Here is a 14208-nt window from a genome sequence, read left to right on the forward strand (position 1 = left end):
AATTTATGGGTTCGGTGACAACGCCACGCTAGCTGCAATTAGACCATATAATGTCCACCTCACACAGATAACTTTATTAAATAGGAATCTATATCTAAATAATGAAAGAAAAATGGAGTGAAAAGAAACAACAAAAATTGCAGGTTTCTGTTCATTTTGAGGTTTCACGGCTGAAGTAATTCACAAATACATTGAGTAAATCCTCGCAAAGCAATTGAGTGTTTTGTCATTTATTTACATGATTAGTTTAGAGCATTAAATTTCGTTATGAAATGTTACCTGCACAACAATTCAAAAAGTCTTTCAAGTACAATTCCAGTGATGCACAGCCATCTCCTAAGTTGCTACGTATGGGCGACAATCCTTACGTTTCATACGAGGATTTGGCACATGCCAATCAAACTGGTTGATTAGCAGTTTGTATTTGCTATCCGTCGTGGAACGCCTTTACTAAATACAATCCAAACCAGTGGATCACTCATCTCACGATTGCCTTTCTTATGATAGTTGTTCTGCCAGTCCACTAGCGTCGCATTTATACATTGTCCAGTTACAGTAATGTGACCATGTGTGAGAAGCTTCAACAACCAACATTTGCAGCGCGGGCCACTACGAGACGTGCAGGAAGAAGCCAGGGAGGTTGTGGAAGGTACCGACTGGGATGTGTAGCCATGCCGACTCCAGAGCCGTGGCCTCCTGCGCTGGGTTTCTCGGCTCAGGATCCGTAGCGCGAACAGTCGCTCGAGGTTGGGTTGCCGATTGGGTTTAAATCTGGGGAGTTTGGTAGGCAATGGAATATGGTAAACTCATCCTGGTGCTCTTCGAACCACCCACATGCACTGCGAGGTGTGTGAGACATTGCATTGCCCTGTTGGTAGATGCATACATACATTAATCCTTGTTCATAGATCATGAATACGACATTGCGTGATGATGTGGAACGTCTCATTTTAAAATAAATTTTCTTTACACAAAATTATTATTATTATTATTATTTTTTTTTTTACAATTTCTACTTCATATCTAAGAATTCATCTACTGAATAAGAGTTGTCATTCAGAAATTCTTTTAATTTGCTTTTAAATGTTGGCTGGCTATGTGTCAGACTTTTATTACTATTTGGCAAATGACCAAAGATTTTTGTGGCAGCATAATTCGCCCCTTTCTGTGCCAAAGTGAGATTTAATCCAGAATAGTGAAGATCATCCGTTCTTCTAGTGGCGTAGCTATGCACTTTGCTGTTATTTTTGAAATGGGATGGGCTATTAATGACAAATTTCATAAGTGAATATATGTATTACGAAGGTACTGTGAATATCCCGAGTTCCTTAAATAAATGCCTGCAACGTGATCTTGGGTGGGCTCTTGCTATTATTCTATTACACAATGAATATTTTCTCTCTTAATGCCGACTTTCCCCAAAATATGATGCCATATGAAAGCAGTGAATGATAATAGGCATAGTAGGCTAATTTACTGATACGTTTATCAACAAATTTTGCAATGACCCTAATAGCGTAAGTAGCTGAACCCAACCGCTTCAGCAGATCATCGATGTGTTTCTTCCCATTCAATTTCTCATCAATGCATACACCCAGAAATTTAGAGTATTCTGGCTTAGCAACAGACTTCTGTTCATAGTTTATATTTATCAATGGTGTTATGCCATTTACTGTACTGAATTGTATAAATCGTATTTTCTCAAAATTTAGTGAAAGTCCATTTGCAGAGAACCACTAAATGATTTTCTGAAAGACATTATTTGCGATTTCCTCAGCTGATTCTTGCTTGTTGGGTGTGATTACTATACTTGTATCATCAGCAAAAAGAACTAGCTTTGCATCTTCATGAATATAGAGTGGCAAGCCATTAATATATATTAAGAACAATAATGGGCCCAAGACTGAACCCTGTGGGACCCGTTCTTGATACTTTCCCAGTTAGAGGACTCTGCAGGCTTTTGTAGACTATCTGTACTGTTAATTTCAACCTTCTGCATTCTTCCAGTGCCGAGAAAAAACAAACTGCATGTAGGGGTGGAATGGTCCCCAAGGATAGATGCATACTTGTGTTGACACATTGTGGCTTCCAGAGTATCGAGATCATCCAGGGAATGCCTTCCGGCCTGGAGCCTCCGACAGTTGTTGCAGTGTGTTTGTTTTCAGACGTCTAACGCCGTAGACGCCAACGTCCATCTGTCATCTGAAAAGGCCACCTGTGGCCACTCTGTGGACGTCCACTTGCGGTGTTAGCATGCAAAGTGCAGCCCTCGCCGCCGACGAACAGCAGTCAGCAGGGGTGCATGAACCAGGCGCCTGCTACGGGGACCCGTACGCAGCAATGTTCGGTGAACGGTCGTTGAGGAAACACTGTTGGTACCCTCTTGATTCATCTGGGTAAACAAACAGTTCAAGCTTAGCCGTTTCGAAAATTCTTCCACTCTTGGCACGGAACCCAATGCTCATGGTCTTTTGGACGTCAGATAGATCGCTCCGTTTGTATTAAGACAACAAGTGCACTGTTTTCGCCCCCCCCCCCCCCAATCCTCACCGACACGATTTATATAACCTCCATTGCTAGTGCTGCCACCTGCCGTCTATGAGTGGTTATTGCTTGTTGACGTCGGACATAGGCGGTGGTCATATTAATGTGACTGGACCGTGTATAATTATGTTGGAAACCAACAGTACTATTTCTTCCATGCTCTCATGTAGAGCGCACCAGTAAAGTTGTTCCGGCCTTACACAGATGTTTCGACGAACTACATCTGTGGACGTGCTAATGTTATATGTAGTAAACAAGATTTCATACCATCGTGTTCGCAACTCATGTACCTCATTCCATTATACATATTCTTTCATTTGTTATGTTGATATTTAGGCTATTTGAGGCCAAATATTTCTGTAGGTTTACACGTCACATTGTCTCCTTGGTGGTGTTCCGATTGGGACACCTGCCATCGTTAACTGTACTTTGATTTTGTGTATCAGCTTTGTATCTAAATATTTAACATGTATTTTAAAATTTAAATATGCACCAGACAACTAGTATTAAACTAAAAAAAACATTGTGTTATTCAGGTAAACAGTTTACTTCCAATACTTCCGGAACCGCTTAAGATATCGTAATTCTATCGTCTCACAAATGAATAGCCAGCGACTCCTTAATAAATGATTTGTAGTCTCTTGTCACTACTTTGTTAATTGCTTAGACATCCGAATCAACTAGACGTTTTGAAATGCACCTATAGTAATTTATGCTATTAGTATCGCAGATATCATAGAGGCGAATTCAACCAGGTACTACTCTCCCAAATTCGATAAATAGTTTGGGGAAAATTACAGCACTTAGAGCTGAGGATTTATGTGTTGTTAACATTAAATTAAATGCCATCTTATGTGAAATTTGGTGATTTCAAACACAAGTAAGGAAATACGTCACGCTGAATCAGGAGGAAGGAGAATGTAGCACCTGCGCGACGTCAGTATAAGAGAGCACTTTCTAATCTGGAGACAGACAATGTCTTGTCGCCTAACTTGTTACTTCCATTTAAGAGAATAAGGAGCTTTGTTGGGGGAAGTGTTCTTGTAAACCTTGCTGTTGTGGTCTTCAGTACAAAGAATGGTCGAGACAGCTCTCCTCAGCAGCCTATCCTGAGCAAGATTATCTATTTGAACCTGTCTACAGTAGTCAAGCTGTGGTCTCTCTCTACAACATTTACCGCTACCCCCAGTCACACTTGCCTCCATTACCGAATGAACTTTTCTTCGGTGCCTCAGTATGTGCTCTACCATCCCTTCGTTCAGTCAAGGTGTAGCACAAAACTCTATTCTTCCAAATTCGATGCAGTACCACTTCGTCAGTCACTCGATCTACTCATGGCTAATCTCCAGCGTTCTTCAGTGTTGGGGGTTGTAAAAAGTGATAAGAACATCTCTGTTAAAACGGTCTCATAAGAAATACGCCATATACTCTCATGCTCTAGTGTAGAAACGTGCCACCTATCGGGGCGGAGAGTACACGCATCAGTCTGATAACAACAGTGATAACGATCCGATCCGATATTTATTTTAGTGCTGAAACTTCGATATGGCTTATCCCTCAGATTTTTAAAATGGCTTGAGTGATGTGGGCTGTTCTACTAGAATCTCTATATTGGAAACAGCCTACCTATCGACTTCAAGTCTCAAACATTTTCAGGGCGATTTTTATTTTTGCCAGTTGTATGACATATTAAGTAAGTGTTCCATATAACATTAATGTATATGGCATACGCTAGTATAAAAAGTATACTGGAACCTTATTTATGCGGTCTATATGGAACTGTACGTCACTCGGAGTATTGAAAATTCCGAAATTCAGAACCAAATGAGAATGAATTTTGTTAAATGCCATAAAAACACAAGTTCCATTTGGCTGCAATGTGGTGGGTTAAATTTTCAGAGGCTAAATATGATTGTCGTGAAACTGGCAAGGCTCCCAGTTTTATGCCGAAAGAATTGCATCTGATTGACGCATTACGTCATGATGACATCACGGAAATGGCGCTTGATGAGGTAAGGCCTCTACGTCCGTAGATTGTGTGTGCTCCGTATGCAGCATTTCTTGAAGAGCCAACACTCCCGTCGCGCGGTAAAGTACGCAAAGTCTTCCTCTGTGCTCTTCATTATCAAGTGCACGCTTCCATGTATCGCTATGTACATAGTCGGTATCTCTGCTGAAGTTTTTATCAATTAATGTGATTCTTCAATTTCTCAAGGCGCATTTCATGAAGAAATAAATCTCGGGTGAACAGACTGGTGTGAGTGTACAAAGGACACAATATTTCGGCAATCATCACATCTGATGATGGCAGCAAGGTCGATTGCCGAAATATTGTGTCCTTTGTACACTCACGCCAGGCTGTTCACCCGAACTTTATTTCGTCATTTTATCAAGTACTCTAAATTCGACTACTACTCTAGTGTGAGTCCCAATAGAAAAATGGTTACCAACCTTTCTGAGACCACAATTCATGAATGAAATCTGATATTGGCTCGTATCAGCCCAGCCCCCTCCCTCTCTCCTCCCACTACCACCAGTGTATCAACATTAGCGCCCAACTAAATTTTAGAATGAAAAAGAATTTTCTTTGAACGCTTTTATTTTTGAAATGATGAAAGGTGAATGACATTTAGTTTTTGTAAGTGTTTTACTAAGAGAATAACTAATTTATCAATGAGACAACTGATACTGCTTCTTTCTAATAACCTTTTTTTAAAATATAGAATGGTCAAGCAATTCTTAGTGCATCGCGAGTGCTACCTGCAGCTCCTCCTCAAAAAAGAAAGTTAGCTTTCCGCACTGATGTAGAAAGTTATTACAGAACATGTTTCCTCTGATCCACGCCTCTTCCTAGCGACACTAGTTTCACTCACATCCTGCACCCCTATTTGAAACCAATCCGAGTTAAAGTTTGAGGAATATACTTGGTAGTTATGAATCACTCGACTGTTGGACTCCGTACATTGGAAATAGCAGAAATTGGAAGACTTTAGGCTGTCAGTAATTGGTGCCTGACCACTGCCACTAATAATAATAATGTCAATAATAATAATAATAATAAACCCCGTGGAGGCCCGGGAAAAGAATAGGTCTCCGGTATGTTCTGCCAGTCGTAAAAGGCGACGAAAAGAACAAACCACTAATAGAGCTAACCCCCCTTTTAGTGTGATTTGTTGGTTCAGGACAGAACTAAAGAAGCCTCGGACAAGCGGCGTCATGGTCGGGGACGACGCTTGAACCCTATGCCCACCCACAATGGTAACGACACTGCTAGCCAACTGGAAAATGATTTAAATCCAAATAGAGGTGTTTTGCAGGATATGCTTCCTGCAACCACCCTAGAAGGAAAACAAAGACAGAGGATGAGATGGTCAGATGAAGTTAACCAACACCTCATGTTCTGTTATTACCAAGCAACAAACCTAGGAACCAACACAACTGGATACAGATCACAAGTATACACAACATTTATTACCAGATACCCAGAATTAAAATTTTTAACAGAACAACGACTAGCTGATCAGATACGTGTAATAATCAAAAATTACAGGATACCCCAGTCAGAATTAGAAAACATCAAACAACAAGTACAGCAAATACAGGAACAAGATAATGTGCAATCAGAAGAAGAAGAAAATACAGTAATGGACTCAAAAATCCCAGAGCAAACAAACAAAGAAGAACACGCATCAGTTAAACAATCAGAGGAAAACGAAATCTTAAGACAGCCACCAGAACAAGCACAAATAGAACACGAAGTGACGCACATGTTAGATATAGAAGAAAAATTTCAGCTGACATATATAGAATACAAAGACACAAATACAGACATTAGACCATTCTTGCATAGACCGCCAAATAACCCACAAGTCGAAACAACAATAACAACTATCAACACAATAATACACAACAAGATAAATGAAAACACAATGATGGAAGAGTTACAACTACTGGTTTATATAGGAGTACTCACCACACTATATATACACACTAGGCAGAGATCAGAACCAACCAACACGCAGAAGAAACCCACAAAACCAGCACGGCAACACAGGCTACAGATCAGAATAGAAAAACTGAGAAAAGACATTGGACAGCTAATACAGTTTATAAGAAAAGAAATATCAGACAAAAAACGGAAAAGGTTAGGTAAAATCTCACAACAAGAAGCGATAGAGCAATTAGATGAAAAGAAGCAGAAATTACAAGCATTGGCCAAACTACTTAGAAGATAAAAGTGAAAACAGAAGGAAACAAAACCAAACATTCAACACAAACCAAAAGAAATTTTACCATACAATAGATAACACACATATTAAAATAGACAATCCACCAAACATAACAGACATGGAACACTTCTGGAGTAACATATGGTCAAGCCCAGTACAACATAACAGACATGCACGGTGGATACAAGCAGAAACAGACACATACAAGATGATACCACAAATGCCTGAAGTGTTAATTTTGCAACATGAAGTCACCAGAGCAATTGATTCTACGCACAATTGGAAAGCCCCTGAAAAAGATAAAATAGTAAATTTCTGGCTAAAGAAGTTCACCTCAACACATTCACATCTAACTAAATTATTTAACAGTTACATTGCAGACCCATACACATTCTCTGATACACTTACACATGGAATAACTTATCTGAAACCTAAAGATCAAGCAGAATTCGCCCATAACATGCCTACCAACAAAATACAAAATATTAACTTCAGTCATTACACAGAAATTAATGACATATACAACACAGAACAAAATTATAGATGAAGAACAAAAAGGCTGTTGCAAAGGAGCACGAGGGTGTAAAGAGCAACTGATAATAGATGCAGAGGTGACATATCAAGCTAAAACTAAACAAAGATCACTACACAATGCATACATTGATTACGAAAAAGCTTTTGATAGTGTACCCCACTCATTGTTACTACAAATATTGGAAATATACAAAGTAGATCCTAAATTGATACAGTTCCTAAACATAGCAATGAAAAATTGGAAAACCACACTTAATATCCAAACAAATTCAAATAATATAACATAACAGCCAATACATATTAAGCGTGGAATATACCAAGGAGACTCATTAAGTCCTTTCTGGTTCTGTCTTGCTCTGAACCCACCATCCAACATGCTAAATAATACAAATTATGGATATAATATTACTGGAACATACCCACACAAAATCACACATTTGCTATACATGGATGATCTAAAACTACTGGCAGCAACAAATCAACAACTCAACCAATTACTAAAGATAACAGAAGTATTCAGCAATGATAAAAATATGGCTTTTGGAACAGACAAATGTAAGAAAAATAGCATAGTCAAGGGAAAACACACTAAACAAGAAGATTACGTCTTGGATAACCACAGCGACTGCATAGAAGCGATGGAAAAAACAGGTGCCTATAAATTTCTAGGATACAGACAAAAAATAGGAATAGACAATACAAATATTAAAGAAGAACTAAAAGAAAAATATAGACAAAGACTAACAAAAATACTGAAAACAGAATTGACAGCAAGAAACAAGACAAAAGCTATAAATACTTATGCTATACCAATATTGACCTACTCATTTGGAGTAGTGAAATGGAGTAACACAGACCTAGAAGCACTCAATACACTTACACGATCACAATGCCACAAATATAGAATACACCACATACATTCAGCAACAGAAAGATTCACATTAAGCAGAAAGGAAGGCGGAAGGGTATTTATCGACATAAAAAACCTACATTATGAACAGGTAGACAATTTAAGAAAATTCTTTATAGAACGAGCAGAAACTAGCAAAATACACAAAGCAATCACTCATATAAATACATCGGCTACACCATTGCAATTTCATAACCACTTCTACAACCCTTTAGATCACATAACATCAACAGATACGAAGAAAGTAAATTGGAAAAAGAAAACACTACATGGCAAGCACCCGTATCATGTAACACAGCCACACATCGATCAAGACGCATCCAACACATGGCTAAGAAAAGGCAATATATACAGTGAGACGGAAGAATTCATGATTGCAATACAGGATCAAACAGTAAACACCAGATATTACAGCAAGCATATTATTAAAGATCCCAATACCGCAACAGATAAATGCAGACTTTGCAAACAACAAATAGAAATAGTAGATCACATCACAAGCGGATGTACAATACTAGCAAATACAGAATACCCCAGAAGACATGACAATGTAGCAAAAATAATACATCAACAGCTTGCTTTACAACATATACTTATAAAACAACACGTTCCCACATACAAGTATGCACCACAAAATGTACTGGAGAATGATGAATACAAATTATACTGGAACAGAACCATTATAACAGATAAAATAACACCACATAACAAACCTGACATCATACTCACCAATAAAAAGAAGAAATTAACACAACTAATCGAAATATCCATACCCAATACAACAAATATACAAAAGAAAACAGGAGAAAAAATTGAAAAATACATCCAACTGGCTGAGGAAGTCAAGGACATGTGGCATCAGGATAAAGTTGACATTATACCAATTATACTATCAACTACAGGAGTCATACCACACAATATCCACCGGTACATCAATGCAATACAGCTACATCCAAACTTATATATACAACTACAGAAATCCGTAATTATTGATACATGTTCAATTACCCGAAAGTTCGTAAATGCAATGTAACATATACTGTACAGTTAAAAGGAAGTCACGCTTGATCGAGGTCTGCGTCACTATCCGTTTTTAACCAGACATAACGTCTGAGACAGGAAAGAGAATAATAATAATAATAATAATAATAATAATAATAATACTTTTTAGGCCCTAAAGTAATGTAGTAGCCAGTACAGTGTTACCGTCGTGTTGTGCTGTCAATTAGTTCCTTTACTGTTGCAGAGCAAATAATGAAGCAATTTATGGTCTAATCACGGAAATAACTATGAGTAAGAGAAAGCATTTTCATGAGAAATTTAAACACGCATACATGCAGATTGAATCACTTAAAACTTGCTCCGTAGATAGTGCAAGAAAGGAAAGTGCTGTTATGTGCGCTATTCAGAGAAGGGATTCCTAATCAGGGGCGCATATTGTTAGCTGGTTAACAGATTCTAGTAATACTTAGAAAGTACCCTAAAGGTAGGGTAAATTAGAAGGTCGGTGATGTTAGGTGCAAAAATTTAGTGCGCGTCGTTTTTGAGATATCGTATTTTGAAAAGTTGCCACACCGACTCTTGTACATTACCTGTAGTAGCACACACTACAGGACAACATAAATGCATACACTAGTTATTTGGATTCTGACCAGTAACGAGGCAGTTGACCATCATATGATGTGTTCGAAATGACCAGCTAGCGACAGTACATGCTTCCAGTCTGGTATGGAACGACTGCTGCACACGTGTTAGCACATCAGCGGAGATGTCCGAACGGGCTGCAATTATCGGTCTATGAAAAACGGGCGTTTGCGTTGATGGTTCACTAAGCCACACTACACGTTTACATTCCATGGACGCTGACGTTTCCACCTAATGAGCCAATGGGGACTTTCAGAAGGTCAATAGTGCACGTTACGGCGATTTACCTGGTCATAATTGGTTAATGTTACTTCATCACTAAACAAGATACATGATACCTCTATAGTATCCTGTCTTAATGCCTACGTAGAGAAGTTAATAAGATTCTCCTATTCGTTTTCATTCAGCTTTTGATGGGGAGAGATGTAATACCAACGTAACGTATGTCGATGGAGAATGCCTAGAACACTTGCCTGGCTAATTCCACTTCCTCGTGCGACTGAGCGAGAACTAGCGCCGAATCAACTGGAGCAGCAGCACGATACTAATTTCCCCCTCTTCTGTCGTCACTTGTTTCCTTCTGTGACGCTGTCTAGGTGTTACACTATCACTTTCACGTAACAGGCTGATGAGGTTGACAAATAATCGTCGAGATGGTTGACATCTAATGGGATATCTTGCCACATACACCGTAGAGTACGAACATCAATATTCCTGCGCTCGCCATGCAGCATAAGTGTCGGCTTTTTCTGCATCGGCAAGTGCCATCGTCCGCTCACGACCTACTGCTTTGACTATCACACACTAACTGACTAGCAAGTCGCATTTCACTAAAGGAACACACAAGCACACTGCAAGCAACCATAACAACATCGTACCTAGCAACTATGTAGGTTGAGTGACAGAAACAAGTGTCGGTGGGAAAACTTTTCAAAATACGATATCTCGTAAACGACTCGAACTAGAATCTTACAACAAACGCCAACGACATTCTGATTTACCCTACTTTTAGTTTGTTAATCTCAAGAGGCATTGTTCCATTTACAAAGTGTATGTTTGCACAAAAAATCAATTTCTAAGTATTATTACAGTCTGTTGATTGGATTACGACACGAGGCCCTGACTACCACCCCAGTTTGTGAAAACCGCACATGCATAAGCACTTTCCTTACTGATGCATTGTGCAAAGAACAGGGTGGCAATTATTGAACTATATGAAACAAGATCGTCGTAACGTCTGAACGGTTTACGTCAGGGCGTTCAAACCGCACTGTTGTCCGAGAGGCATGATGGGAATTAGTATACGCATGTTGGTTTGGTTTAGCAACGAAGCCCACTTTCATTTGGATGGGTTCGTCAATAAGCAAAATTGGCACGTTTGGGGGACTGAGAATCCGCATTTCGGGATCAAGAAGTTTCTTCACCCTCAACGGGTGACTCTGTGGTGTGCAATGTGCAGTCGCGGAATAATCGGTGCGATATTCCTTGATGGCACGGCGACTGCCGAACGTTACGTGAAGGTTTTGGAAGATAATTTCATCCCCCTTGTCCAAAGTGACCCTGATTTCGACAATATGTGGTTCATGCAAGACGCATCTCGATCCCATCGAAGGAGGAGAGTTTTGACGTCCTGGAGGAGCGCTTTGGGGCCGCATTCTGGCTCTAGGCTACCCAGAGGCCACTGGCATGGGTCTCGATTGGGTGCCATATTCTGCGGATCTGAACACGTGCGACTTCTTTTTGTGGGGCTATATTAAAGACAAGGTGTACATCAATAACCCCAAAACAATTTCTGAGCTGAAAACAGCCATTGAGGCAGTCATCGACAGCATCAGTGTTCCGACACTTCAGCTGGTCACGTAGAATTTTTCTATTCGTCTCGCGCCACATCATCGCCAGTGATGGCGGGCATATCGAACGTGTCGTAACCTAAACCCGAATATCTGTAACGATGTTTACATGTTGAAAAAAGTGTGTGCACGCCGTAGTTTGTAACTAAAATAAATTTCTTTTCATATATAGATCAATAATTGCCACCCTGTATTTGTGTAGTGGATGGACTTCGTGAGGAAGATGTTCAGCCGGCCGCTGTGGTCGAGCGGTTCTGGGCGTTCAGTCCGGAACTACGCGGCTGCTACGGTCGCAGGTTAGAATCCTGCCTCGAGCATGGATGTGTGTGATGTCCTTAGATTGGTTAGGTTTACGTAGTTCTAAGTTCTAGGAGACTGATGACCTCAGATGTTAAGTCCCATAGTGCTTAGAGCCATTTGAACCACTTTTTGAAGATGTTCATACATTCCCTAATGTTTCACCAACAGTAACATTTACCACATTGTCTCATGTCATAATACTAATATTTGACATAAAAATTAATTTTTGGTAACTTATGTAATTAGTATAGCATTCTTACGAAGCAGTGATCTTTCAAAAGATTGACTCTTTTTGCTTTTAGGGCTCAGAAAATTTCATTTGACCCCTCAGGAGGTTATGACCCACAGTTTCGCATCCATCGTAACAGAACTTCTTATCCAAGGACTCAATCGTGAAAGTCTTCTTAGCCACATTTGTTTCCACACAAACAGACAGATTACACATTATTTTCACATTTTCAGTTGTGAACAAATATTAAAAAAACAATAAGTAGAATTTAATATACTAAAATAATCAGAAATTTTGTTTTGAGGCATATTCGTTCGCCGTTTTTGTGCAGCACTTTTACAGGGGCGTTTCATCAGCTTTAGTACAGCCGCAGTTACTCTCGCCTGGCATTCCAAATAGAGCAATATTTCATCAGTACATGTTGTTGTCTCTGTATGTGTCACAATGTCTTCAGATTAAGAGCTAACTTCGTCAGCTACCTAAGCCATAATCACTATCGTCATTGTGTACAGACAAAATAGCGGTTATTTCTTAATGAGAAATCTTATCGTAGCCAGAGTAATTGTCATTTTTCAGCCTTCTATTTACGTTTTTAACACCTTTGTCTGAGCATACTGAAATGTTTGCAAATGCTTTATTGAATGTGTTATTTAACAATTCTTCTTTATCCTTCCTATACAGTGCATCTAACATTTTTTCATGGATACTAGCAGCTTCTTTCCCCTCAATTCCATTTTACATTCGGAACAAATGGGGACTTCACATCACTGAAGAACTCAGTACTAATTTGTTAACTGACACCACGCCAGGATCAGTGTATAATGGTTGGAGAATTTAAATTTAATGATTTTCATTGCCGCTGTTGCCGCTGTTATTTTCGGAGAATTAAATACTGTACAGTTACTATTACTAAAAAGAAAAGAAAAAAGGTTCTGTATGAACCGGGGTCCGGATTAATGGTATAACGATAAATGTATTATATACCATCAGCCATTTGGAAAACACTGCTGGATAAAGGTTTTCTGTAGACTTGTCGATGTACTGTGATTTTATGTTATATGGATCTACGCTGTTAGAACGTGTTACTCAACGTCATCTACCCACCTTGCATTAGGTCTTCATCTCGATGGTGTTTTCATCTCCTGGAATCCAACAAGAAACTTTCCACGTCCATTTTGCTATCGACTACATACCTTGTCCACGTTGGAACAACATCTACCTCTCCAGTCTGTTACCGTGTACCCCATAGATGTATATATGGGTCATATGGACCCGTGTACAGTAATTAGTTTACAGCCAGCTGTAAAACGTACGCTTATAGCCTTCTTTTTTGCTAGAGGGAGCTTCTTTCGTAACGAGTTGAAGAATACAAATATTGGGAAGCAGGTTTGCCGCAAATGGTCGTCTTTGGCAAGATTTCTTTTTCTCTGGGTTATTGTGCGAGCAGGTCTATAGTGCGACCGGAGGTCTATGGAAGTAACTGCTGTTTCCTAGATTAATTATCCACCGTTTCACTCAACGAATACTTGCCGTGATTTCTAGGCCGTCATTGGATGTACTGGCTATCAACAAACTTCCGAATTACGGGTAATAACATCGACAGTTTCACTAGGTAAAGAATGGACCTCGGTCATACCTTCCTCCCAGTGCCTTCCGACAGGTTAATACTGGTCATCTTTCGTAAGAAACGTTTGGAAATCTTTTATGCCTTGCTTTTCACTCGATACGCCGCCAGTGGAACTCATTTGGAGTTTCGTCGGTGAGCGACTCACCCGTGGCGATTGTCGGCTAGCCCGTGCAGCTGAGATTTGCACTCGTACAAAAGCTGCCTGGAATGCCGTCCCTCAGGGACAAATTCAGAGCCTGTTTGGTTCAATGTCAGATGTGTGGAGGATCGTATTTCAGCGTGAGGCGGGTACGCCCAAAACTAATTTCAGCAGTGAACTTTTTTGTTACTCTGCACATTTA

Source organism: Schistocerca serialis, chromosome 5, assembly GCF_023864345.2.
Source record: "Schistocerca serialis cubense isolate TAMUIC-IGC-003099 chromosome 5, iqSchSeri2.2, whole genome shotgun sequence".
NCBI lineage: Eukaryota > Metazoa > Arthropoda > Insecta > Orthoptera > Acrididae > Schistocerca > Schistocerca serialis.